Genomic DNA, 25,861 nt, shown 5'->3' on the forward strand with positions numbered 1-25,861 from the left:
AGCAGCGTTATTCATAAGAGCCAAATGTAGAAACAACCGAAATGTTCACCGACTGATGGAGAAATAACATGCGGATATATTCCTACAGTGGAATGTTATTTGGCAGTAAAGAAAAGCATAGTACTGACATGTGCTCATATGACAAGGGTAAACCTTGAAAACATGCTCAGTGAAGGAAACGAGTCACAAAAGGTCACTTATTGTCGGATTCCATTTATATGAAATTCCAGAAGAGGCAAATGCATAGCAACAGAAAGTAAATTAGCGAGGGAACTGGGGGGAAATGAGGAGGGGCAGCTAATGAGGATGGGTTTCTTCTTGGGGGGATGAAAATGTTCTAAAATTGATGGTAGTGAGGGCTGCATAACCCTGTTGAATACACTGAAAGCCATTGAATCATACGCTTTAAATGGGCATATTCATGGTATGTGAATTATGTCTCAATAAAACTGTTATAAAAGAAGAGAAGGGGGTCATAATTTCATTGTGGTAGGTGACAGAGGGTGTGGTGGCACTGTGGGGACAAAGCCCCAAAAGGCAGTTTCCAGGCTCTCGGCCTCACATAGAAAGGTGCTGGCTCGGGTAATAAATGGCCATCAACTGTGATTGGATGGCCATCAGCTGTGGCTAGTTGGCCGTCAGCTGTAACCAGTGAGCCATTAGCCACTAATATAACTGCTGTGGCTGCGCTAGGAGAAAAAATGGGAGCTAGCAAGAAGATGGTGGCTGGCAAGCGTGGACTGCTGTTAGGACGGCGGGTTGCAGATTACGTAGATCCTGCTTCCTGTGTCTCCAGCCCAGCCGCCAGGGAGAATATATTGGTTTGACTCCCCTACCTATGGCTCCATGGGTGTTCCTTTTTGGCCTCACCGTGTCCTGCGTTCTTATGTGGGGAGCGAGAGCTAAGACCCCGCAGGCCGCCCGGCACGACAGGCACCCTCAGCTTGCTGTCCAGACTTCTGAATTTAGCTTTTCTACAGAGTACAGATTATGTGGACACTGAGGCAAGTTGGGACCTCTGCCTGCGGTAGGGATATTGGGGGGGACACATGGGCCTTCAGGTGTCATGTCTTATACACTTCCGCGCACAGACTTACTGGCCCCATAGGGCATCTGTCCAGATCTGTGAGAACTAAATGTTTGTTGGAGAGCCTCCCAGTATATGGCATTCTATTATAGTAGCCTAAAGTAAGACACTAATCACGGTCAGTTTTGTAAAATCGTTTATGAGCATTTGCAGAGAATTTGTTTTCTAAGTTTAGTTGGTACAGGTTTGCACATCCAGGCCGGGTGGAGTGGGTCTATACATTTTCAGCTCATGGAAACTTCCACTCATGTAGCCACATGTCCATAGCGTTAAAAGCCACCAGAGACATTTCTTCCATTTGGCAGGCATACCTGCTGATCACACTCTTTATTCCAAGGCACTGAACTTCTGTCTATAAATGCCAAGTCTTGTCAGGCATTCTAGCAAGATATTGAAACCAAAGATAAAAATACATCATAGGGGCAATTTTTTAACATCAAATCAAGGAACCCATTGATATCTAAGCATATCATCATAATCATAGTCACTTGTTTATTATTGTTACTAGTCTACATATCTCACTTGATTCTCATGGTAACCTTCAAAAATGATTGTTATTCCCATTTTCACATGAGGAAACTGAGGTTCGAAGAAGCGTGATGCCTTCTGCAGTGCCCTGGTCTCCTAAGCCTTGCCTTTTTCACTATACTACAGGCTGACTTCTTACAATTTCTGAAATACGCGATGCTTGCCATGGAGTGGCACCGCGGTGGCATTTCACAAACATGCCATCTCCCTCAGGATGCACTTGACCTCAAGCTGGCAGAGCAGGGTGGGGGTGACGGGGAAAAGACCCAGCTGCAGTGTAGTCTCATGTTTTTCAACAACTATTTCTTCGGATAGGAAGCAGGCACACAGACTTGGGCAGCTGTCTGTAGTTCTTACGGATGCTGTTCTAGTTGGTAATTAGGTAAAAGATTCAGGCACCAGGAAGTAGTTTTGCACCTGCAGCCCAGTAATGAACATAGGGGGCAGTTCTGGAGTCATGGACAGGAGGAAACCTTGGATTCTATTCATTCATTCACTCATGCCAATCACTCATGGGTAATTCTTTTCCCATCCTTGGCTTGGTCTGGGTTTGAGGCTCTGGGCCCATAGATTGAGTTCTTCTAGTTTGCTTTCATGCCAGTGGCTCCTTCCAGCTCCCAGCCTCCCCTGGCCCAGCATCCTAGCAACTCTTCCAGTGTGGACCCCAAATTCCAGGCCAGATGTTTGACTCTGAGGCTGGGGGCTGTTTTTGATACATTAGCTACTGCTCACTGCTTTGTGTCATCCCCCTTTTTTTCTGGGCATTCTCTGTTTGGTTTTGAGCTCAGCTAAATAACAAAATTCTGTTGTTGTATTTTACTCAATATTTTCATTGATTTGGGGCAAGACATCCTTCCTCATCATTTCAGCCTTCTGCATTGACCAGAACGTCTGTATTTTTACTATTTTCTTTGTGGTCTAATTGAATGTTTGTGTCCCCCGTGCCCCAAATTTATGTGATGAAATCCTAACTCCCAAGGTGATAGTACTAGGAAGTGAGGCCTCTGGGAGGTGATTAGGTCATGAGGGTGGAGCCCTCACCAGTGGGATTAGTGCCCTTTTAAGGGACACGAGAGCTTGCTTCCTGTCTTTCTCTCTCCACCAGATGAGGATAAAATGAGAAGATGGCTATCTGTAAACCAGGAAGAGGACCCTCACCAGGAACCCGACTATTCTGTTACTCTGACCTTGGACTCCCAGCCTCCAGATATGTGAGAAATAAATGTTTGTTGGAGAGTCTCCCAGTGTATGGCATTCTGTTATAGTAGCCTGAACTACAACACTAATCGTGGTCAATTTTGTAAAATCATTTATGAGTGTTTGAAGAGAATTTGTTTTCTAAGTTTAGTCTAAATATCTACACAGATCTATGTCATTCAGTTTATTTGTTACTCGGTTTCTCCAGATCTTCACTATGTGTTTGACAAATTGACCTGTCCATTTCAAAGAGAGCTGTTGAAGTATCCTAGGATGACTGTGGATTCATCATTTTTTTAATTTTGATAAGTTTTGCCCTATTTAGTTAGAAATAATATCATTAGGGACTATATAATGATTCATGACTCATGTTCTCATTCTCCAGTACCTGGAGTATTGGGAATTTCACCAGATTATGTCCAACTATGATTATTTTTTGCTTGCTAAATTATTATTATTATTCATCTTTCTTGGTACTTAGCGTTTGCATTCTGATCCAAAAATTGGTCTTTATTCAGTTAAGGAACATTTTCATCTATTTGTTTTTCAGGTTTGTTCCTCCATCTAGTTTTTTGCTGGAACTCTAATGTTTAATATTCAATAGCCAATATCCTCCTAGTAAGCACCATTCTTGAGTCTGTACTCCCTAGCGCTCATATTTTCATTCATTATGTTCATGTTATTGAATTTTTGCTTGGTGCTCTGATATCAGTCAGATCTTTGACCATGCAGACCAGCTCAGTACTGGTACCATCATGAGAAAGTCCAGGCTTGAAAGACGGATAGGAACTGTTAGTACATTGCATTTTTATGCTAATTGCTTGGGGATGGTTTACACCTGAAGGCAACAGGCTCCCAAACCCCTTGATGGGAGACTACCTCCCAAACAGGGTAGCTTCTGACTCCGAGGTTGACCGCAGATGGCATTTCCAGTCTAACTGATCCCAGAATAAAACCAATTTCTAGAGAAAGTAGCCATATTGACAGATTTAAAGTTGAGTTTATCCTTTGACCCTCTTGGTTATTTCCCAGAATCACTTTGTTTCTTCCCTTTTGCTCTGTTTACAGGTCTGCACACTTGTTTGTCACTCTGCCACACATTCTGGGTGTTGTTACCATGTGTCCTGGGTCGGCTTCTTCCTGAGCCTGTGAGCGCCATTCACCTTCCCACCTGTATTAGTCAGCCCAGGCTGCTATAACAGAGTACCAGAGGGGGCAGCTTAAACAACAGAAATTCATTTCTCACAGTTCTGGAGGCTGGAAGTCTAAGGCCAAAGTGTCAACAGGTTTGATTTCTTCTGAGGCCTGTCTCCTTGGCTTGCAGATGGCTGACTTCTCACTATCTCCTCACATGGTCTTCCCTCTGTTTGCACAGACTGCTGGTGTCTCTATGTATCTAAATTTCCTCTTTTAAGGACACCAGTCAGATTGGATCAGGGCCCACCCTAATGACCTCATTTAACCTTACTCACCACTTTAAAGGCTCTGTCTCCAAATACAGTCACATTCTGAGGTGCTGAAGTTTAGAGCTTCAACATATGAATTTGAGGGACACAATTCAGTGCATAACACACTCGAGAGCTTAGTGCTGGCCTGGTTTATAGTAGATGCTCATAAAGGTTAGTTGCAAGCCTGAATGAAAGTCTCCCAGTTTGTTCTCTTTCCCCAATTTGATTTTCAAGCAAGTTGTGTTACATTGGATGGCACCAAATGTTTTCTTCAGATAAATGAACTCTCTCTTTATTGTCTATTTTATTCTTAACCAGTCATATTTTGTGCAAAAACTCTGTAGTGGTGTGAATGCATCATCCTTTTCTTTTTTTCTTTCTTTCTTTTTTCCTCCCCTCTCCCCACCCTCAAATATCCTTTTATTGCATGATAAGGAAATGAGTTCTATGCCTGAGGTCAGATCCAGTCCATAGTTTCTGTGGCAAAGTGACTAGATTTTTCACAACAGGCTTATGTTTGTCCACAGGGATTTGAATCTGTGTTATTGCATGCGGGTTTTACCTGCCTTGGGAATTTAGTTCTTTTTGTATTTCTTAGCACACTTTCTCTGTTTCATCATATTTATTTCCATGTTCTGCCGCAAGCTCTGACAAATTTGAATTTTTCAAAAAGCACAAAGAAATATATTATACTGATTATGTCAGTTCTTTGTGGCTATTCTTCAAGTTCATAATAATGAAAAGATGGAATTAAAATTTTTTCCTTTGGCTATTTTATTCTTTTGCATCCTTCATTTTTGTATTTTCTTTCAGCCTCCCCATTGAATTTTTGATCTCTGAAATAGCAATTTAAGATAGCTGTGCAATGGTATATGTATCCACAACAGAGTTTGTTGCCAAGCATACAAAATGAATAGGTTCCTTATGCGAATGTTAAATGCCTACATCACAGAGTCTATGTATAGAATGGAGAAGGAGATCTGGAATTGGATTCTATGATGGATATCATCAGCATGACAGCTTCCGGTGGACCTAGAATGTCATTGAATTTTGATAGTCCACAAATGCTATTTAATAAAACCATGTGATTCTCCTCTGTGCATGGTCTCAAGGGCCAAGAGAAGTTCACATCCTGGCCATTCTGAACTATTTGCTGTGACCCACACTTTCCATGCTCTAGTTCTTTTCTGGCCCATGAGCATGACTTTCCATCTGCTGAGACACTGTTCCTCCCCTGGTCCCTGGGAAGCCTTCCCTGATTCCAGGTTAGCCTAGGTGCTCTCCAAGCTCTCCAAGGGCTTCCGAAGATCCTAGCTTCTCCTCCTTCGCATGTATAATGCTGATCTGCAAGTGACTAATGATATGTCTGTCTCTCCCTTTTGTCTAAGGGTCCTTTCTATGCCATGGACTTCTTCAGAAGCTGATGAAGCCTGTGGATTTTATTTTAGAATCATGTTTTTAAATGCATAAAATAAAACACATTTGGGTTCTGGTTCAGGGCAAGATGGACTAAGCACATTCAACTCTGTCTTCCAGTGAATATTGTTATAAAATTGGGACAGAATGTGTGGAAGAGTTACTTGAAGACTCCCAAAAGAAAATGGTAGCTGGCAGACTGGAGAAGATGACAGAAGCTGAGGACTCCTGAACTGGTGGTGAGTTACTATTCTTCCCCCCTCCAGAACAAATCAGCCTGGATTCAGCACAGCCTGAAACCCAGAAGGGAACACTGCTGCCCATACTGACAGCCCCAGGAGAAGTCCTATAGAGAGCAGGAGGGAGGTTTCCTAACACTTAGAAGGAGTAGAGAAATCCCTGTTTTGTTTTGTTTCTTTTTCTCGTCTCCATTTTCTCATGCTTCGGGACCCAAGCCATCCTGTGGTGTCAGGGTTGTGAGAACTCATAGGAGCCTAAAACTGAGAGAGGAGAATCTTCTGTCTGATTGGAGCAGCTGTGGTCTCAAGAGTGTGGGACAAACTCCTAAAGCTTTTTCTCTCCCTGTTCTCTCACCACTTTTCGCTGGACGCAGATGTAGTTGTGGGAAGTTCATAGAAGAGAAGACTGAGTAAAGCCCCAGCTTTCTGCCCAGAGGACCAAAAAGTTGAGCCCCTGAGAACTGGAAAATACCAGAGAGAGGGAAGAGCTAGGGCAAGCAACTCCATAATGTTGTTTATGAACTTCTGGGCTCATCCTTGAGATACACAAGATTAGACCTGATCCTAAATAGCATACCATAGACTTTCAGAACTGAATTACAAAGTAGACCATTGCCCAGGGTTTCAGACTGGCCACTGGATAGTACACATAGGGGCAGATCTGAAATGTTGGAAAACAGAACTTGTATTAGAACCACAACCCATAGAAAACTGCTTGAAACCACTGATTGGAACTCAGCCTGGTAGATTCTCTGTTAAAAACAACCACCACATTCTCCATAGGAATTAGATAAAATTTAGAGTCTTGTAAAATAATCATCAAAATTTCCAGGATGCAGTTAAACCAGATCCTGGGTCATAAGACAGATTTTTAACAGATTTAAAGAGATGAAGTCATACAAAGTATATGTTCTCACTATAATGGAATTAGACTAGAAATCAATAACAGGATGATTGGAAAAATTCTAAAACTTTAGAAATTAAACAACGCAATTCTAAATAATCCATGAGTCAAAGAGGAAGTCTCAGGGAAATTAGAAAATATTTTGAACTGACTGAATATCAAAATATAATTTATCAAAAGAGTAAAACTAGACTGCTATCTGTCACCATATACCAAAATGAACTCAAATGGATCAAAGACCTAAACGTAAGACATCAAACAATAAATTGTATAGAAGAAAACATAGGTATTAAACTTATGGGCCTTGGGTTCAGAGAGGATTTTATGAATTTGACCTCAAAGGCAACAGAAGTAAAAGCAAGAATAAATGAATGGGATTTTATCAAACTAAAAGGCTTCTGCACAGCAAAAGAAACCATCAACAAAACGAAGAAGCAACCAATCGAATGGGAGAAGATATTTGTAAACAACATCTCTGATAAGGGGCAAATATCCAAAATATATAAAAAACTGTACAATGCAACAAGAAAACAAACAATCCAATTAAAAGTGGGTGGAAGACTTCTCCCAAGAAGACATACAAACAGCCAACAGATGCATGAAAAAATTCTCAACTTCACTAAGCTATTAGGGAAATGCAAATCAAAACCACAATGAGATACCACCTCACACCTGTTAGAATGGCTATTATCAACAAGACAAGTAATAACAAGTGTTGGAGAGGTTGTGGAGAAAAAGGAAACTTTATATACTGCTGATGGAAATGTAAATTGGTACAGCCACTATAAAAAGTAGTATAGAGGTTTCTCAAAAAATTAAGAATAGAATTACCATATGTCCCAAAAATCCCTCTTCTGGGTATCTACCCAAAATATATATATAAACATTTATTTGTAAAGATATATGTTCATTGCAGCATTATTCATGGTGGCCAAGACATGGAAACAACCAAAGTGTCCTTTGATAGATGATTGAATAAAGAAGATGTGGTACATATACACAATGGAGTATTACTCAGCCATAAGGAAAAATGAAAAACACTGCCACTTGCGATAACATGGATGGATCCTGAGATTATCATGCTAAGTGAAATAAGTCAGACAGAAAAAAGTCAAGAACCATATGAATTCAGTCCTATGTGGGAGATAAAACTGAAAGCAACAAACCAACAAGACAAACAAAAACTCATAGACACAGAAGATAGTGTAGTGGTTACCAGAGGGTAAGGGGGGGTGATGGTGGAAGAGGGTAAAGGGGGTCAAATATATGGTGATGGAAGGAGAACTGATTCTGGGTAGTGAACACACAACACAATATATAGATGATGTATTATAGAATTGTACACTTGAAACATCAATAATTTCATCATATATATATTATTACAGAATTATACACCTGAAATCTATGTAACTTTGCTAACAATTGTCACCCCAATAATCTTTAATATTAAAAAAAGAAACATCTATAATTTTACTAACCAATGTCACCCCAATAAACTTAATAAATATTAAAAAAATTGTAGACTGCAGGTAGAGTAGTACTTCGAGGGAAATTTATAAAATTAAAATGCTTATATTAGAGAAAAAGGTATCAAATCAACAGTCTAAGCTGCTACCTTAAGAAATTAGAAAAAGAAGAGCAAAATAAACCCAAAACAAGCAAAAGAAAGGGAATAACAAAAGAGCATAAATCAGTGAAATTGAAAACAATTTCAAAGATAATAGAGCAACATCAATGAAACCAACACTTGGTTCTTTGAGAAGTTCAATAAAATTGATAAATCCCTAGTGAAACTCACAGAGAAATAGAAGACAAATCACCAATATCAGTAATGAAGAAGGGTTATCACTGCAGACTGTGCTCATAAACTCAACAATTTAGATACAATGGACAAATTCTGCAAAAAAAAAAACAACACGAAAAACCACAAACTAACCAGACTCACTCAAGATGAAATACGGATTAGGTGAGTAACCCTATAACTATTTTAAAAATTAAATTTGAAGTTAGAAACCTTTGTAAAAGAAATCTCCAGACCCAGATGGTTTCGCTAGCAAATTCTACCAAATATTTACAGAAGAAATACAATGAATACTACACAGTCTTTTCTATGAGGCAACACTTCCCAATTCATTTTATGCAGCCAGCATTACCCTAATGTCAAAACCCAACAAGGACGGTACAATAAAACTCTAGTACAATATCCTTCATGAACAGATTCAAAAATCCTCAATGAAATATTGGCAAATATCCAGTAATAAATAAACACATGAAGAGATATTCACATCATTGACCATTAGAGAAATGCAAATTAAACCCTGATGAGATATAACTACATATCTAGAATGGCGAAATAGAATGATAAAAAAAAATACCGACAAAAACAAGCTCCCATGACAAAGCAAATGGAACTCGCATACATTGCCACCCTGGGAAACCACATAGCAGTTTCTTATAAAGGTGAACATACACGTAGCATAGGATCCAGCAACTCCACTCCTAGGTATTTACCCAATTGGGTGGCAAACTTAAGCTCACAAAAAAACCTGTCCCTGAATGTTTATAGCAGCTCTTTTCCTAATCGTCAATAACTGGAAACAATGTAAATGTCCTTCAGTGGGTGAATGGGTAAATAAACTGTGGTATATCCCTATGCAATACTGCTCAATTTAGCAATAAAAAGGAATGAACTACCAACACACACGATAACTTGGATGAATCTTGACGGTATTAAGCTGAGTGAAAGAAGCCAGTCTCAAAAGTTCTACTTACTGTATGATTCTGTTTATATAGAAAAGATAAAACTATAGTGATAGAGACAAATCAATGATTTCCAAGGGTGAGAGGTTAGTGAAGACACTTGTAATTTTTTTCCCACCCAAGTTCATGAACCACTTTGAGAGAAAGTCTCTGGGCTCCAGGTTAAAAACCCATCCTATGCTATATACTGTGTAGAAATTGTGTCTTCCTGTTTATCCTTTTATGCCCTAAGCCTAGGAGAGTGGACTGGCATATAGTAGGCACTCAATTATTTGATGAATAAAAGAATAAATGAGTGAACAAACTATGAAATGACTTGGAGCATGTAACAATACTTTGAGAGACTCTAAGAAAAATGGACACATTTTGTTTAACACAATATGTGATCGCTGTTGATAATGATGAACTGGACTCATTCTAATGACTTTCCTCACCATACTTCTGTGGCTGGGCCACTGACCAAGTTTTGCCTCCTGTTGTGGTACCTGTTCCTGAGCATCTCCTGCTTCCATCCTGTAGTGGGGACACAATGAAATACACACATCCTTTCTCCAGAATTGTGCAGCAAGCGAAGTGATGCTCTTGACCCCATGGAGCTCACACTGCGTAGTGAGATCAGACAGTAAGTGAATAACAATGAGAATAATCACATTATTTTAAGTGTAATGAAGGAAATAGACAGGGGGCTTAGATGGGCAGGTACAAGGTGTATCACGCGTTTGTGATGAGCCCTCTTAAATCTTGCCAATGTCCAACTAAGTTGACATTTGGATTTTGGTCTCGAGAGTCACTGGTAGCCTGTAGAGTGACCAACAAGTGTCTCAAGGCTTTCCCAGGACTGAGGGGTTTCCTGGGATGTGGGGGTTTCCATCCTAAAACGGGCCACCACTAGCATAGGTGGTCACCTGACAGGGCTTCTAACTCCGTTTCCTTTTAGTTTAGTATTTGTATTACTATTTCCGTGTCTAATGAAGTTTGATACTCTGACTTTTATTTTCTTCCACTTCCATCTCTCCTATTTTCATAAAAGAGGTTAATTTGATAGGTAGTACTAAAATCTTATACTGAGTGCATTCAGTCATTCAACAACACTGATCAAGGTCAAGGTAGCTCCAGGGGTTAGAAGACGGGCTCATGAACTGCTGGAGGAAGACGAAGTGGTGACATAAGAGTGTGTCCACCAAAGTCTCCAGGGGTTCAGAGAAGGTGGGTGGCTGATAACGCAGAGGTGAGGAGGGCAGGGGAAAGCTGCTTTCTTTTTGTAATTTATTTTACTTTGGATAAGCAATATGTACCAAAGGCTCTGAAGAAGGACAATTTTCTTTGTCTTTGAAGTGAATGAAGGGCTAAAACAACTCCATTCTTTCATGTTGGGAATCATTTTAGGAAAATGGTGTGGTTTTCTTTTGTTAACTAAAAGACACGCCGAACTCTGGATTGCAGATGCTTTCATGATTATTAGAAATATGTATGTATTTTTTTCTCTGAGACAATAGAATGCTTTCCCTTCAAGCAAGGGGCCCCCACGTGGAGAAATTTTCCAGTCTGTATGCAAATGTGGTGATTAAGTTGTCAGTGACATTACAATCTTTATTAGTTTTCATGAGCCTGCAGTGAACTTCATGTTTGATTTCTGCCTTCAGTTCAGGGTTGATGGGTAATGGCTCACAAACCACTGTAATATTCCAAGACTACCGTGTAATTCCTTTCCTTTTCCTGTGCCCCTTAGCATTTCATTACCCCCTCATATCTCATCAGCCCATAGTTCCTTCTTTAATGACTAATTGTTCTGAATGCCGTGGCCAGTCTTAGAAGCATTGTAATCCGAATGAAGCCATCAAATTCTTCACTTGATCACTCCTGTTTATTATTTTAAAAACTATGGAGTTGTCAAATGAAAATGGGGCCATGAATTCCTTAAGCTATGCCAAAACTTCGGCTCACATATGCCAAGGAAATAGAATATGAGTGTGAGTGTGAGTGTGAGTGTGTGTGTGTGCTTGGAGCAGTAGAATAGGAGGAGACCCAAAAAGCCTTAAAATTAAGTAAAATTTGGAATCAACATTTAAATTAGGTATGCTTTCTGGGCTGATGTTATTTGAAAGCTGAATAGCTGATGTCAAAAATAGACTTCCCTTTCTTTCCAAAGTGTGGCAAAAATAACCACATGCCTTTCTTGGACTCCTGATTCTCATCCCAAAGGGTTTTCTTGTATAGGAACCAACAATTCCTTGGATGGAAACACTGGATGGGCTAGTCATTATTTTGAGATTTAGGAGATTGCCGATTCTTGGCAGACCTTGGTTGTTTTTCTAGAGTAGCAGGCAAGTAGTTGGACAAAAAGCAAGAAAGCTGATCCATGTGGCTGGCTTTGGGTTCTCCGTGAACAAATGAGACAAGGTGAGTAGCTGCCCTGCTCATCCCTCTGTTTGTTTCTGAGAAAAGGTCGTAGTAACTGCAATCCTGTTGTGGGATCTTGGTCTCCTGAAAAACAATAGGTCCTTTCCCCTTTGCCTTTCGGGTTGCCAGCCACTTGAGGAAGACTTAAGTGAAGCCTGCCTTTTGCCAGCATAGCCCATTGAGGGGTTAGAAATAGTAGGATTGCTTGTGGAGGGAGAACAATCACTCCATTGTCAGATTCTTTTTTTTTCCATCCAAACGCTGGGCTGCTTTGTAGCACACTTGGAGATACTGTGTTGAGGAGCCTGTGCTCTAGCAACGTTTCCTCTGTTCGTTGTCTGCTGCTTCTTGCATTGGAAAATTCCATCCTTTAACACTGGGATTATATGTCACTATTGCTGAAATCATAGACAGAGTCCACTTAATTTGCTGCGAGCATGAGAGATAGCCAGAGAGAATGGGAGAAGCACAGCATTCCCTTGTATAAAGAGAGGATTGAACGAGGTCAGTGAACCAAAGAACCAGCAGGTCATAAACCCTCAGGGGGTCATGAAAATCTTCCAGGGTTTCCTGTTTTTAGGAGCAAAAGTGATGCCTGTTTAAATTTTAAAAAGAGAAAAAAAAAAACACACGGATTTAAGAGCGACCATCACAGTTGAGCTGGGTGAGGTATTTGAGGGCTCATTCTATTTTTCTGTATTTTTGCATATTTTTTGAAATTTCAATGATATAAAATTTTTAGAGCGTATTTCAAATACTTCCATCTTTCATCTCAGAATGATTCGCGAGCCCCAGAGAGGGTATCATGTCCGCATGCGCGGCAGGATGGGCTGCTCAACTGAGCATGCTCATGGGTTTGACCTTAGTCAATTTAACTGTGAGCTGAAAGCCCAATGCTTGTAACCCGTTGTACGGTTTCAAATGGCCTTTATTCTTAGCCATATGTTCTTCAGTCCATATCCTGAATGGATCATTTGTTGAAGACTAGAAGCATTAGCAACACAGATGCCGGAATTCATGTTAATAATAAATTGCCTGATAATCTTCACTTTATCTTATAAAAGATATAAAATATAAATAAATATAAGACATAAAAGAAGATAGTCTTTTTGTCATTGAAATCTATCCCTCCAAAGATGCCTTTGGACCTCAGAAACTTAGTGTTACAGAAAGAAAAGAAAGTGACAATTATATCTAATTTTGGTTTTCAGTTATAAAGAACACATAATTGTATAGAAGTGATTATAAGCAGCAGCTAGTTGATTTTTAAGCACAAAATATAAGAATTTCAGATATGAGGTCATGAAAGCAATTTTGGTGCCTCAATTCCTAATTAATTTCAACCTGTATTTTAATGTGAGCATCAAGCAGCCAACAGAAAACAACACTTATTGATTTCCCCCCTGCATCTGATGGCCTTGAAATGGTTACCATGAGATTTCTTATTTAGTCACTGTTTCCCTGGGGCTTTTGGGCACTGACATGGTAGAAGTTTCCAGAAATAGGGCACATTGTAAGGTTTATGGGTTTTAGACATGCACTCCTGCAATTCTATGTTAATCCTCACCTATGATTAAATTTTTAAATATATTGAATATTAAAGATTATACTAACATAAGGTTTATAATATATTGGGTAAAATATACAATATTTTTTACTCCGTTTCTTTTCTTTTCTTTCTTCCCCGCCATAATACACCATATTGGAATCATCTGTGCATGTCTCTCACCTTCTGGCCGATTTTTGATGCCAGCCGTTGCTGGGGCAACCAACTTTGTAGAGGTGTACTAGACAGTGCCTCCTTTCAGCTGCCCCAGGTATCTCTCTTTCTACCCTGAGCTTCTTTGAGACGGTATCCTGGTGTTTATGCCTGTGCAACTGGAAGTTGTCAACACCCCATGAGAAAACCCTCCCAAAGGGAGTGAGAGTCTGTGGGATCATGCTTCCCTTTTTCTTCCCTCATGCTGAAAATTCTAATGTGCATTCTATACAGCTTCTTAGAGTGTCCTCATAGGACATGACATGGACCCTGTGGCCACGTTTTCTCCCTTCTTTCCTGCTTCACTCGCACCTGCCCTTGATTCTTGTCTGCTGGGATCATTCTCCAAAACAACCTTCCTTTCCAAAAGCCCTTGTCACAGGCTCTGCTTTCTGTGAAGAACCTAGGCTAAGAAAGTAAAATGATACACTAGAATGAAGACATGAATGCAAATTGCTAAGGGATTTGGTTGCATTGTACATCTCTGTGAACGGGGTTCAAGGGCAAGTTTGGGAAATCCTGGGCCAGCTGACCACTGGAATCACAGTATGGAGAGTTAGAATTGTCAGGTCCCCATCTAGGTCTCACAGGTGTAGGAGTGTCTTCCACGAAGAATGGTAGGAGAAGATCCCCAAAGCTTGGCCAACCTGTTGAACATCTGAGAATATGTGTGACATCTAGAAGAAGCAGAGAACAAAACAGACATTTTCACAAACATTCAGAAATCTCACAGTCTCAGGAGTCTTCCTGCGCTATTTCTATATCTAATTCTAAAATTGCAGGTGATGCTGGCTTAGTCCCAGGAAATTGTTGCTGTTACTCTAGGGCATGGTCTCTGCCTATAGGTCAAGGTGGAGACCCAGGCAAGGCTTCTTTGCTTCTGTCATGATTCATCCGCAGCAGGATTGCCTTTGCATCAGCCAGGTGATTGGCTGGATTCTCAGGATTCTGAAAATCTAGTTACCTCCCTGTACCTGTCTGTACCTGTACCATCTAGGCCAGAGGTTCTCAAAGTGTGACCCCTGGATGAGACCATTTTTTTCTGAAGGAAAATTTCCCACAGGAAAGGAGGTTATAAATGCAAGGTCTTGGGTCCCATCCCAGATCTTCAGTAATCTGTTCAGACAAGCCTTCCAGGTGATTCTGGTCCTGGCTCAAGTTTGAGAACCACTGCCCTGGGCCCTTTCCTTTTCACTTTGGCTTTGGAGCTTTGGTGGCCTTCAATGTCAATTTCACACTCCTGCCCAGAGAATGGGCTCAGGAGACAAAAGATTACTTGACTAACCAAGAGGTGAGAATAGGGGCTAGAATTGTGTAGGAAACCAGCTTACAAACAGATTATGTTCCGAATTTTGGAAGTCAGCTATTTGGAATGCATGTTGTTTTCCCAGATATGGTAGATAGATTCCCACGCAAGCACATGGGGCATATTTAATCCTGAATCCAGCTGGAATATTGCTGCGTCACAGTGAAAAGAGCAGATCACTGAGTACGGTAAAGCCATAAGTGAAATACAGAGATAGTATTTTATTTATACTAATAATGGTGGTGGAAGGACATGTTGATTTGGAGGTGGGTAAAGAAGGAAAGGGGGATATGTCAAGGCTATGAAAAAGTGGTTGGCCTTTCTCTTTAGAATGTCATGACACTAATTTTTTTACATATCAGGTTTTTCTTAAATGTGGTTCTGGACTGTTACCCTCTCTTGTTCTGAAGGCAAATTTCTCACTAGGAGGGAGGTAAAGAATTCTGAGACAAGTTGGCAAGAGTTGAAAAGGAGCAAGGAAACAGAAAGGGAATTAAAGGAAATGTCGGTTTGTTTTTTATTAACACCAGCATCAGTGGAGACAGAATTAACTTGAATTGTGAGCAGTGAGAGACGGATGGGCAGAGAGGGGGTCAGGATTCCCCGCTGACAAAAGAAAGGAAAGAAAGGAGACAAAATCTGGCCATCCGTGTGGGAGCTGCTGTTCTGGAAGCCTTCCTCCCATTTGTTGCCCTTAGATTTGGACTTTTGTCGGTCCCATTTCATGTCACCTTGTCTCTTTTTGGGCTCCAGATAGGCAGCTGACCAGAGACCTTGACAATGACCACTGATATGGCAGAAGAAGGTGAACTAGACCAATCCGATATCCCCCTTTTCCCTCCTAGGTATATGAGCTGAGGAACCCAGAGCATTTGTTCAATCTGTGATGGGAAGAGGTATGTAGCTGGTCATGATCACTTTACATGTTTTCAAATCAAATGCTTCTAGCTAGGCTTCCTGTGGTGGTTAAAATACTTTCTCTTTGGGTTCACTATGCCTTTATTAGCTACTCTATTTTTGTACCATACAAATTATTGCCACTGGTGGTCACATAGCTGGATTTGGAGAAATGTGGTAGCCCTAACAGACTGGATTAATTGAATAATATTGCCTGACAAATGGCTCCATATACCAAAGAGAGCTTGAGACTTAATTACCGATGTCATTTATCTCTCTATTTGTACCACAACCATAAGTGACTCGTTCCTCATTAACGTTGGGTCATCTTCCAAAAGGAAGAAAAGAGGCCAAAATATCAGGAAGGGGAGAAAAAAAACCCTCCACGTCTTTGTTCCCCATCTCATTATCCTGATAAGTCATAACAGACTCTGTTAATTAGATGGGCAGCTTTCACTGGCTGACTCCTGTCCAACAATTACCTCAGAAAGAAGCACCACTGGGAACATTTCCTTCCCTTCGGAGGAGATGAAAGGAAGTTTGTAACAAAAAGAGGGATCGTCTCCCTGGCCATGCTGGGGGGAATCACAGTTGTCAAGGCAAATTTCTAGACTGAGGGCTGGGACTGTTTCAGGGGTATCGCTTGTGCATTATGGCGAAGACGGAGTGTCTGACGCTGCCCTCCTAATCTAAGGCTTAGGTAATCATTCCGGTGCCTCCAAATCCCCTGGGAAGATTAGAGCCTAAATAAATAGGGGAACAGGTGTAAGAGGGCCTGATTTGATCTGGCCAAATTAATTGCTGAGATTGGGCTTGCATTCGGTAACGGGAAACAGTGAATTAACTACAGCCGGAATACAGCTAATCCTTTGGTTTCGCTGTGACTGTGTGTGTATAAAACAGACTGGACTTGCTGGGAACACAAACAAAGAGGGATCTGAAGTGAAGGTACGCCACATCCTTGCAAGGGGAAGGCTGGGCAGTGAGCCTGGCCCCAGGAGGTGGTCATATACATGTCCCAGACGGATGGCCTGGGACAGTCTTGGGACAGTTTATCTATTGTCCCTGCAAAAGTATTAAGTGTGCCCCCTTTCATTCTCAAAAAAAGTCCCAGTTTGGACTGTAAATTAAATGGTTACTGTATTTCAATGTCAATTTTAAGCTCTTATTATTTTTTTTCTTTACCGGAAGCGTGAGTGGTGTCATAGGTTGAATTGTGACCCCCAAAATATGTGGAAGTCCTAACCCCCATTACCTATGAAAGTGACCTTATTTGGAAATAGAGTCATTGCAGATGATCAAGTTAAGATGAGGTCATCAGGGTAGTCCCCAATCCAGTATGACTGCTGTCCTGATAAATGGGGCATATTTGGACACAGAGACAGACATGCACACAAGGAGAGTGTCGTGTGATGATGGAGGCAGAGATTAGGGTGATGCTTGTACAAGCAAAGGGTGCCAAAGAGGGCCTGCAGCCACCAGAAGCCAAGGGAGAGGCCTGGAGCAGACCGTCCCTCATAGCCGCGGGAGGAGCCCACCCCGCTGGCACCTCGACCTCCAACCCCCGGCCTCCAGAACTGCCGGACGACACATTTCTGCTGTTTTAAGCCATCCATTTGTGGTATGGTTTAAACTGATTCAAGTGGGTACTGCTGTCAAAGTGTCTGAAAACACTCATTGCTCTTAGTTTGTACATTTCCCAGAAAGGAGCTGTCATGATGGCAAAGGCTGGCTTCTGGGCTAGAGTGAGAAGTCGGTCAGTGAACCCATACAGTTTCTGAGTGCCAGGAGCCGGGGAGAGGGTGAAGCAGGCAGACGTGGTTCCTGGCCTCTAGAAGCCAGCAGGCTGATGGAAAGGGAGGCAGTGCAGCGGACCTTGTACTTAGCTGAACATGAATATATATCAAGTGTGAAGAGGACAGAGGGAAGCTCATCCCCGGGGGACATACCCCACACTGGACTGGAAAGCAAAGGGTCCCCAAGAAAGTGACATCTAAGCTGACCTGATAAGCAACGGTTACCTGGATTGAAAAAATGGAGAGTGGGAGGAGCTGGTGAAGACTCTAGGGCAAGCGGGAGTAAGGAGTGTACACATGCCCAGAGAAACCCAACAGGAGGAGCCCAGTGGGAAGGGCTGACTTGTTTCCGGTTCTTCATCTCAGCCTTCTTACCTCATTCTTCGAACGTTTAAAGCGTACTTACCATGTACCTGACCCTGAACTAGACGCTGGGGGATTCCAGTGGTGGAGACCACCACATAAAGTGCCAATTAAGCAGTTGATAGGCCGGGGCTGGGGGAAGTGGTGCGAGCAGCGGGAGAGAACAAAGCTACCACTTCTGTCTGAAGAATTCAGAGCAGTGGAGGAGGCCACCTCTGAGGTGAATCGGAGGAAAAGCTATAGCAATGGCTAGAGCTAGGGGAGATGGGAGAAACTGAAAATGTTAATCCCTTGCTCAGAAGAGGGGACCCTTTGGTCCCTGATCTCTTTGGCCAACAGTTTTCATGTGACTGGACTTGGAGTGGTCACATGTGACATCCAGAAGCACTGATTTTTTTTCCCCAAGTATATAATTCTATTTCCCTGAAGCAGAATTTGGGTTGACGCTTGTCTAGGTTTCATTCAGGGACATGGCAGAACATTCCAGAACATTCTTCGAACACCTTTGTGATGGTCTCTTGCCCTTAAGGTTCCATGCTCCACATCCTTGTACCCAGGTTCCCAGGACCTACCGTAGACGCCATCTTGAATTTGGGCTTTCGTCCCCTTGGCCAGAATCTGAGGAAATAATGAAATCGATAGACTTAATCTATACGGTGCATAGATTTTTGAACTCTAGCTTTGATAGTTCTCAGGTGCAGCCTAATCAAAAGGAGCCATTAACAGTGCCATTTTCAAGATGGATTTCCAGGCTGGACGTGAAAGTCACTGTCTTCTGTAGTTGATTTCAATTCTCTGTCTCTGGTGGGACCCAGGACGAAACCTTTTCATCAGGCAAAACTGGGCTCTGATTTTGCAGGCATGGCATTTATTATGCAAGCGTACAGGTCTGCATTTCAAAATGAAAAATAGCAATAATAATTAAACTTTCTCTAGGCTTCTCGGGTCCAAACCACTCTTGCAAAACTACCTTTGGATGAGCTTTAAGTGCCAGCAAATCAGAAACATGTGGATTTAATTTCCTTTGAAATACACCAGGGGAACAAGGAGGCAACAGGGCTTGGCAGCCAGCTTCTTAGGGTTTGCCAAACCCCAAATATCTCACACTCTGTGAGAGCCATCGTGCTGGCCCCCAGCAGTCTCAGCTGGCCAGCCCAGCCACTGAATTTCTTGCTGTGCCATCTAGGTTTTCTCTAACCATTAGGCTGATCTCTTGGTTCATGCACGCTAGCTGCCAAAAAGACGTCGTTAACACCACCCACATGCTTAGCAGGGCTTTGGAAGAGGGACCAATACTGCAATGAGGTGTCAGGTTGGCTCCAGTCTTATCTGGACGAGCAGGCCATCTTTGCAGCCATTACTGTGCTTTTAAAACCTAAACCAACTGTGAGAGAGGTTTTCCAACTTGATTTCTAGACGGGAAAATATTTTGCTTTTATGGTGGATGATGGTATCAGGTCCCAAATGCATTACGTTTCGTGATCATCCAACACTCAAGCTTATAATGTGAAACATGTCCATGCACTGCCACCCTACCATTAGGTTCCAAGGTAAATATGGGCCCACCGACCCCCTGGGAAAATAAAGGAGCAATTTCGTTAAAGGAGAGAAGCCACACAGTCCAGCAGCTCTGATATGGCCCCCAAACCCCCAGACCCTGCCATTCTAATTTAAGAGTAAGGATGTACCAACAACAAATCCTCTGGTCCGTTCCTTTTCTTTCTTGATATTAATGCTTCCCTTTTTTTTCCTATAGTTTCTATGCCAAACAGCCTCTTTTGCCTAAATAATATCAATGTACATTAAATTCAAAGGGCAAGTTGAACCTTAAAAACAGTAGTTTCTGCGTCCAGAACAACTACTGCGTGTGTGTCTGCTATGTGTCACATATGTACACATGCTGGCTCTCTTCTTATCCTCATCTCACCGGAGAGGCAACTGAGGCAGCCCCAGAGAAGCAGAGCAACCTACAAATCACACAACTAGTAAAGAACAGCTGGAACTTGACCTTGTACCATCGGGCTCCAGAGCTGATGTTCTTTCGATGCTGCCTCTTACTCCATCGTGATGGCTCATTTTATGTGTCAACTTGACTGGCCCAGGGGGTCCCCAGATATTTGGTCAAACATTATTCTGAATGTTTCTGCAAGAGTGTTTTTTGGATGAGTAAGTTCCAGCTGCAGGAAACAACGCTGCAAGGAAGGAATGACACCTCGCAAGTTCCCACCTGGAGAAAACGAACACAGGGAAAGGATCCTTAAGAGTAAAATTATCCTCCAAAGAATTGGATGCTGAATGGGACAAGGATTTCTGTGTGAGGAGGGAAAATACCTTATTATCTTTGTTGGCTGATGTACATAAACTCCAAGGCCATTGGCCTTGGAGTCAAGACTATTGGCACTTACCCTAGGTGAGTACCCAGTCCATTTCTGTCTGTTTTATAAAGCCATCGCCTCAGGGTTAAGAACAAATTGCATCTCCCTGATCTCCTCTTGCCTTTACAATGTCCCCTCTGGCAGTCCGGGGCATGGGGATGTCAAACATTGACGGTGTGTCCTGACTGTTCATTGAAATCCAAGGGAAAACTGGTGAAGGAATGCTTGTCCATCTTCTGCTGCTCTTATCATGTGGTCAGCATTCCAGGAGGAGGAGGCTGTGGCCTTCTACTGCTCTTTCTAAGTAGCACACAGGAATTATATTCATCTGGCCTTCAGCAGCCACAAGATCCCTGCATATGCCTCCAACCCCCCTCCCCCGTTCTTCAACCTCCCACCCCAAGCATTTGTGTGTTGAAACCTCTGCAGAAAATAAATGGAGGGGTAAGGGTGGCATCTCCACGGATTCTGCAGGAGCCGAGAAGCTGATGGCAGAGAAGGATGACCAGGAAGGAAGGGCTGGGACTGCTGCTGCAAAGATGGGGCAGCAGGTGGAACATGATGATTGCAAGCAGGGAGCTTTGGTTTTAATTAATGACATCTAGCAAGTTGCCACCTGGGGACAGTCCCCCTGTATCCGCGGTTTTGCTTTCTGCTGTTTCGGTTATCCGCCGTCAAACTCAGTCAGAAACTATTATTAATAAATGGAAAATTCCAGAAACAATTCATAAGTTTTACATTGCACGCCATTGAGTAGCATGATGAAAACTTGTGCATCTTGCTCTGACCCACCCAGAACATGAATCATCCTTTTGTCCACACTGTAGATGCTTGGCACCAATTAGTCACGTAGTAGCTGTCCTGTTATCAGAGTGACTGCCCTGGTGTCCCAGTGCTTATGTTCAAGTGACCATTATTTTACTTAATGGCCAGAAACAGCAAGATTAGCAATGCTGGCAATTCAGACATGCCAAAGAAAAGCTGTAAAATTCTTTCTTGAAGGGAAAAGGTATGTATGAACATATAGGGAAAAACATATTACACAGAAGATGCCAAAAAAAATGTATACACATTTTAAGAAAGGAAAAAACTATTAAAATTGTAATACTCAATATATACCAATAACAAAAGATGAATACAATCACGTTTAACTTCTGTAATTACAAGAGGTGCTCCGTGGTTACCATCAGCACACAGACACTTCTGATTACGGGGAACTACTGCTTGAGCAACATTGACCAAAGCGTGCACTTGTGTACATTTTTTTGGTACCCCTGGTATATAGGTATATAGGGTTCGATACTATCTGTGATTTCAGGCATACACTGGGGGTGTTGGAACACATCCTCTATGGATAAGGGAAGGCGTAAGAGTGACACTTAAGAAATCACTTAGCCCATAGCTTGATTCACCTCCCAGTTTGCTATTCAGCTGTTTTCTTTGTTTCTCTCCCTCACTATCCGATTTAATGGCTCTGCTTTCCCGAGGCTACTTGCATACCTTGCTAATCTAGCTAATCAGCAGAACACTAACTTGCAAGAAACTGAGTCAGCCCTCCGGACACCCCGCAATCAGGCTGCAATTCTTAACTGCGATTCTCTGTCAGATGACATATGACTCACCCGTAAGACTAGGTTCTGGATGAACAAACCAGACCCCAGGAGATGTTCTCCCGGATGAGTCACATGACTAACCCCCCTTTCCTTTGTTCTGCTTTTTCTTGTGTACCGATAAAAACTTCTGACCTTTCTAGGAATGAGGAGATGGCCTTCGGACAGGAGTCTGCCATCTTCTCAGAATCCCCACATTCTGAATAAACCTGCTTTTCTTTGCACCAAACTTGTCTCTCAATTTTTAACTTTTTCAAGCAGTGGGCAGCCGGACCTTAGCTCGGTAACAAAGGGATCCTTGGACTGGATAACTGGGTAGCATTTGCTTTGGTCAAGGTGACAGAAGAAGTTCTCATCCTTCCATTGAAACCCTTCTGTGTCTCTCCCAAACCCCAAGTCCTAGAACAATATCATTTTCAAATGGTCTGGTTTGGGCTTCACACTGTGAGCTAGCTGCTGTGAGCAGCAGAGAAGAAAGAGCATTTTCCATTGAAAAATGAGCCTCAAACTCACTAGTTCTGCCTGCAGCCAAACACTCTGGACTTCCAGGGGCTTCTCTGTAAGGGATCATGGGTCAGTTTTCATTCTTTGCAAAACACAGCTATTTTTTTTTCTTCTGCCGGTCAATTGAGTTAATTTCTTCCAAGCGGGGTTGAACACGAAATGCCATTTTTCATGGAAATGGTTTAATTTCCATTATGTCCACATACAGGCTTGCTTTCAGAATGGCTCGAACGTGCTGGCCAATGTACTCTGAATTGAGGAGGAAAACAGAGACGATTGAAACATTTGCTTTAAGAAAAGAAACCAAAGAAGTCTATTCATTCGTATTGACCTTGGAGATAGGTATCAAGTAATGCTGAAGTTCAAGCCTGATTATTTGCCGGGGAGCAAGCATGGCTCCTGTCCTGCGTTTTGTGGCCGTGATTCTCTCCCTTAGGGAGCTTCAGTATCAGGTACCATTTCCAAGCGGTTAGGTGCGTTGGATGGGTCCTGGCACCGCCTGGTCTCATTCCATCTCAGCAGAGTTGTCCTTGCAAGCCAGCCAGGTCTGGTGTCATTGGTAATGCCACAGATAACATGTTCCTGACTGTAAAAACTAGTGGCTTTCTAAGTGGTTCCCTTCTGGAATATCTCCAGCCTGTAAAGGGGTCTGGTTGTCCATTTGATTGTCTTAGTCTTTAAAAATATTGATTCAAATAGAAAGTTCCTTTAAAAGGCACAGATGCCTAGCCCTACCGCAGATTAATGAAATAGAGTTACCTGGGGATGGGGTTTGGACATTAGCATTTAAAATATCTTCTCTGGTGGGTGCTTCTAAGCAGCCAGGGCTGAAAGAGAGAAATTAAAGCTATCTCTTGGCTGTGTCTTCTGCAATTGCTGGATCTCTCTCTCTCTCTGTCTCTCTCCAGGTGGTGCTATGACATTTGTAGGTGTAGGTAGGAGAGTGTTTATGTGTGTGTGGGGAGTGGGGCGGGGGTCACTGTAGCAGGCTCTGTTGTTAGGGAAACAGGCATTGCATGAGCTAAGCCCACCTGGCAGGTGAACACACACTCACACACTCAGATTCTCTTCCCAGGTTGAGAGCTCCTCGCACTGGTCACCTAGCTGGGCGTGCAGGGTATCCAGCAACCACGGGTGCTGCAGTTCCCTGAGTTTAACTTCTAATCTGTGGGATTTTTTTCACTTATGTTCTGGTTCCCCTTTGATGAAAAAGATACTTAATTTATGTCAGTGGTACCACAGACTCTTTCATCTTATGACCCTTCGGGATTTTCTAAGGCCTATAAGCCCCACAGCCCCTTGTTGTTTGTAGGCCATGGTGCAGTCCAATTACGGCGAAAAGGTTTACAAGAGACACACTTTGGATATAAGGACACAGACACGCTAAAAGTACAAGGATGGGAAAAGAGGTGCTATGCAGACTCAAAGCATAGAAAGCTGGTGTGGCGATCTTAAGATCAAAGCAGGCTTCAAGGTAAGGAGCACAAACAAAGGTAATCCGCCCAAACACTCCGTCCCATCCCTGTCTCCCTACCCCCACTGCCTTGGCACTGGGTCCGTCCCAGCCTGCAGGTCAGCCGTGTCCTTAGGGAAAGAAAGCTTGGGGCTCAGCTCTAGAACTCTTCAGGCCCTTGGAGGTCTTATGGCTGCCCCATGTCCCCACAGCTCCTCCTTCCACCGCCCTGCTCTGGAATCCTCCTCTCCCTTCTTCTCCCTTCTCCTCCTACTTTCCAGGCCCTTGGATGTCACCCAGGATTTTAGTGTTTGCAAAAGCAGGGCAGAATCTTTTCAGCTGGCCCAAATCCCCGAGGCAAGGCCATGTGAAGCTGGGCTACCAGCTGTAAATGGGTGCCAGAGAGAAACAAAGGGAACCAAACCCGAATTAGTATTTTAACAATTGATCCTGCCCGCTTTCCCCAGGTGCCCACGAGCGGTACTCATTTTCTACCATTCCAGTCTCTTGGTCTTCGTTTGAAAGACAGCTGCAGAGGTGCTTACCTTTCTTATCTGTCCCCCACTGCTGACTTGAACCTGATTAAAGCAGCCCTCACTTTTTGCAGGAGTCACCCAGCTTACTCAGAAATCCTGTGTTGAGCTGAGCAGAATTGTTATTCCCTCTGCAGCAACACAGAAGTAGAGATTGGGGTGCTGGATAGTCCACACTTGGGGGTGTTTGTTAGCCTGACCCTCCTCTGTGTGGAGGTTGCTGTGTTCAGGGGAGAGAGCGGTTCTCACATAAGCACACGGACTTATGCTATTTTATAACGAGATCACACTGGTGGGGCGTGTAGCAACTTGCTCCCCAAAGTGAGGTCTGGGGACCAGTAGCACCTGTGTCATGTGGGTGGTTCTTAGAAATGCATTTTCAGCTGACCCCAGACCTGTGGCATCAGAACCTGCATTTTAATAAGATTCTAGGTTATCTGTGCACATATGAAAATTTAAGAAGTACTGGTCTACAGCCTTCGTGTCACGCTGATATGCAGTGAGGCAAGACCAGTACTTATTTTAAATATATTTTTAAACAATTAAGGGAAAAAAGGCACGAAAAATTGTTCTTATTAAAGTAGCAAAGAGTACAAATAAAAAGAGATTACAGCAATATTTCTGTTAAAGGGATACTTTTTCTTTTTGTCAGACACTGCTGGTGGGAGTACAAGTTCGTACCATGTTTCTAAAGGGCAACGTATTGGAGAAGTCTTAGAACTCTCCACAGCTCTTTAAAGGAACAATTTTACTGCCGTGGCTTGATCTCAAGGAAAAATTTAGGTCAGGATGTAGCTTCAATGCTATGGTGAAAAGGCTTTTCTGACATTGTTTTTCTGATCTTCCTTTCTAAGAGAACCCCAGTTTTGCTGGGGATTTTAAACACATGGTGGGGAGCAATATGTCTAAAATCGTTTTCTGGACCCTTTTGCCAGAAGGGGTGGAGTGACATGTAAGCAGAAGTCCTGGGGCAGCACCTTCAGGAAAATGCTTTGTGAGGGAAATCAACTGAGTTACCAGCACTGTCCTGACCTCTGACCTCTGGCCCCCTCTTCTTCTTTATCCTGCTTGGAACTTTGTTGGGATGTTGGAGACCATTACCCATTCACCCAAGGTCAATCAGCACTGTCTCCTTCCAGACTTTTCATTAGATGAGAAAAATACAATCCTAATTTAAGTCATGGTGTCTCAGGGGTGTGATATTTTGCATCTGAACACAAGTCCTAACGTACATGCCGCTTAAATGTCCAAAATTAGAGGGTTAATTCATAAATCATCACTTATCC

The 25,861-nt window shown here is 42.6% G+C and overlaps 1 long non-coding RNA gene across 1 annotated transcript; it reads left to right on the forward strand.

The window, feature by feature from the left end:
* Positions 1–11,846: 11,846 nt before the first annotated feature.
* LOC308507041 lies at positions 11,847–22,311 on the forward strand. Its single transcript, XR_013994818.1, has 3 exons — positions 11,847–11,979; positions 15,890–15,940; positions 19,857–22,311. It is a non-coding gene; the product is annotated as an uncharacterized lncRNA (long non-coding RNA).
* Positions 22,312–25,861: the final 3,550 nt, after the last annotated feature.

This window comes from Rhinolophus hipposideros (genome assembly GCF_964194185.1).
Source record: "Rhinolophus hipposideros genome assembly, chromosome: 2".
Taxonomy (NCBI): domain Eukaryota; kingdom Metazoa; phylum Chordata; class Mammalia; order Chiroptera; family Rhinolophidae; genus Rhinolophus; species Rhinolophus hipposideros.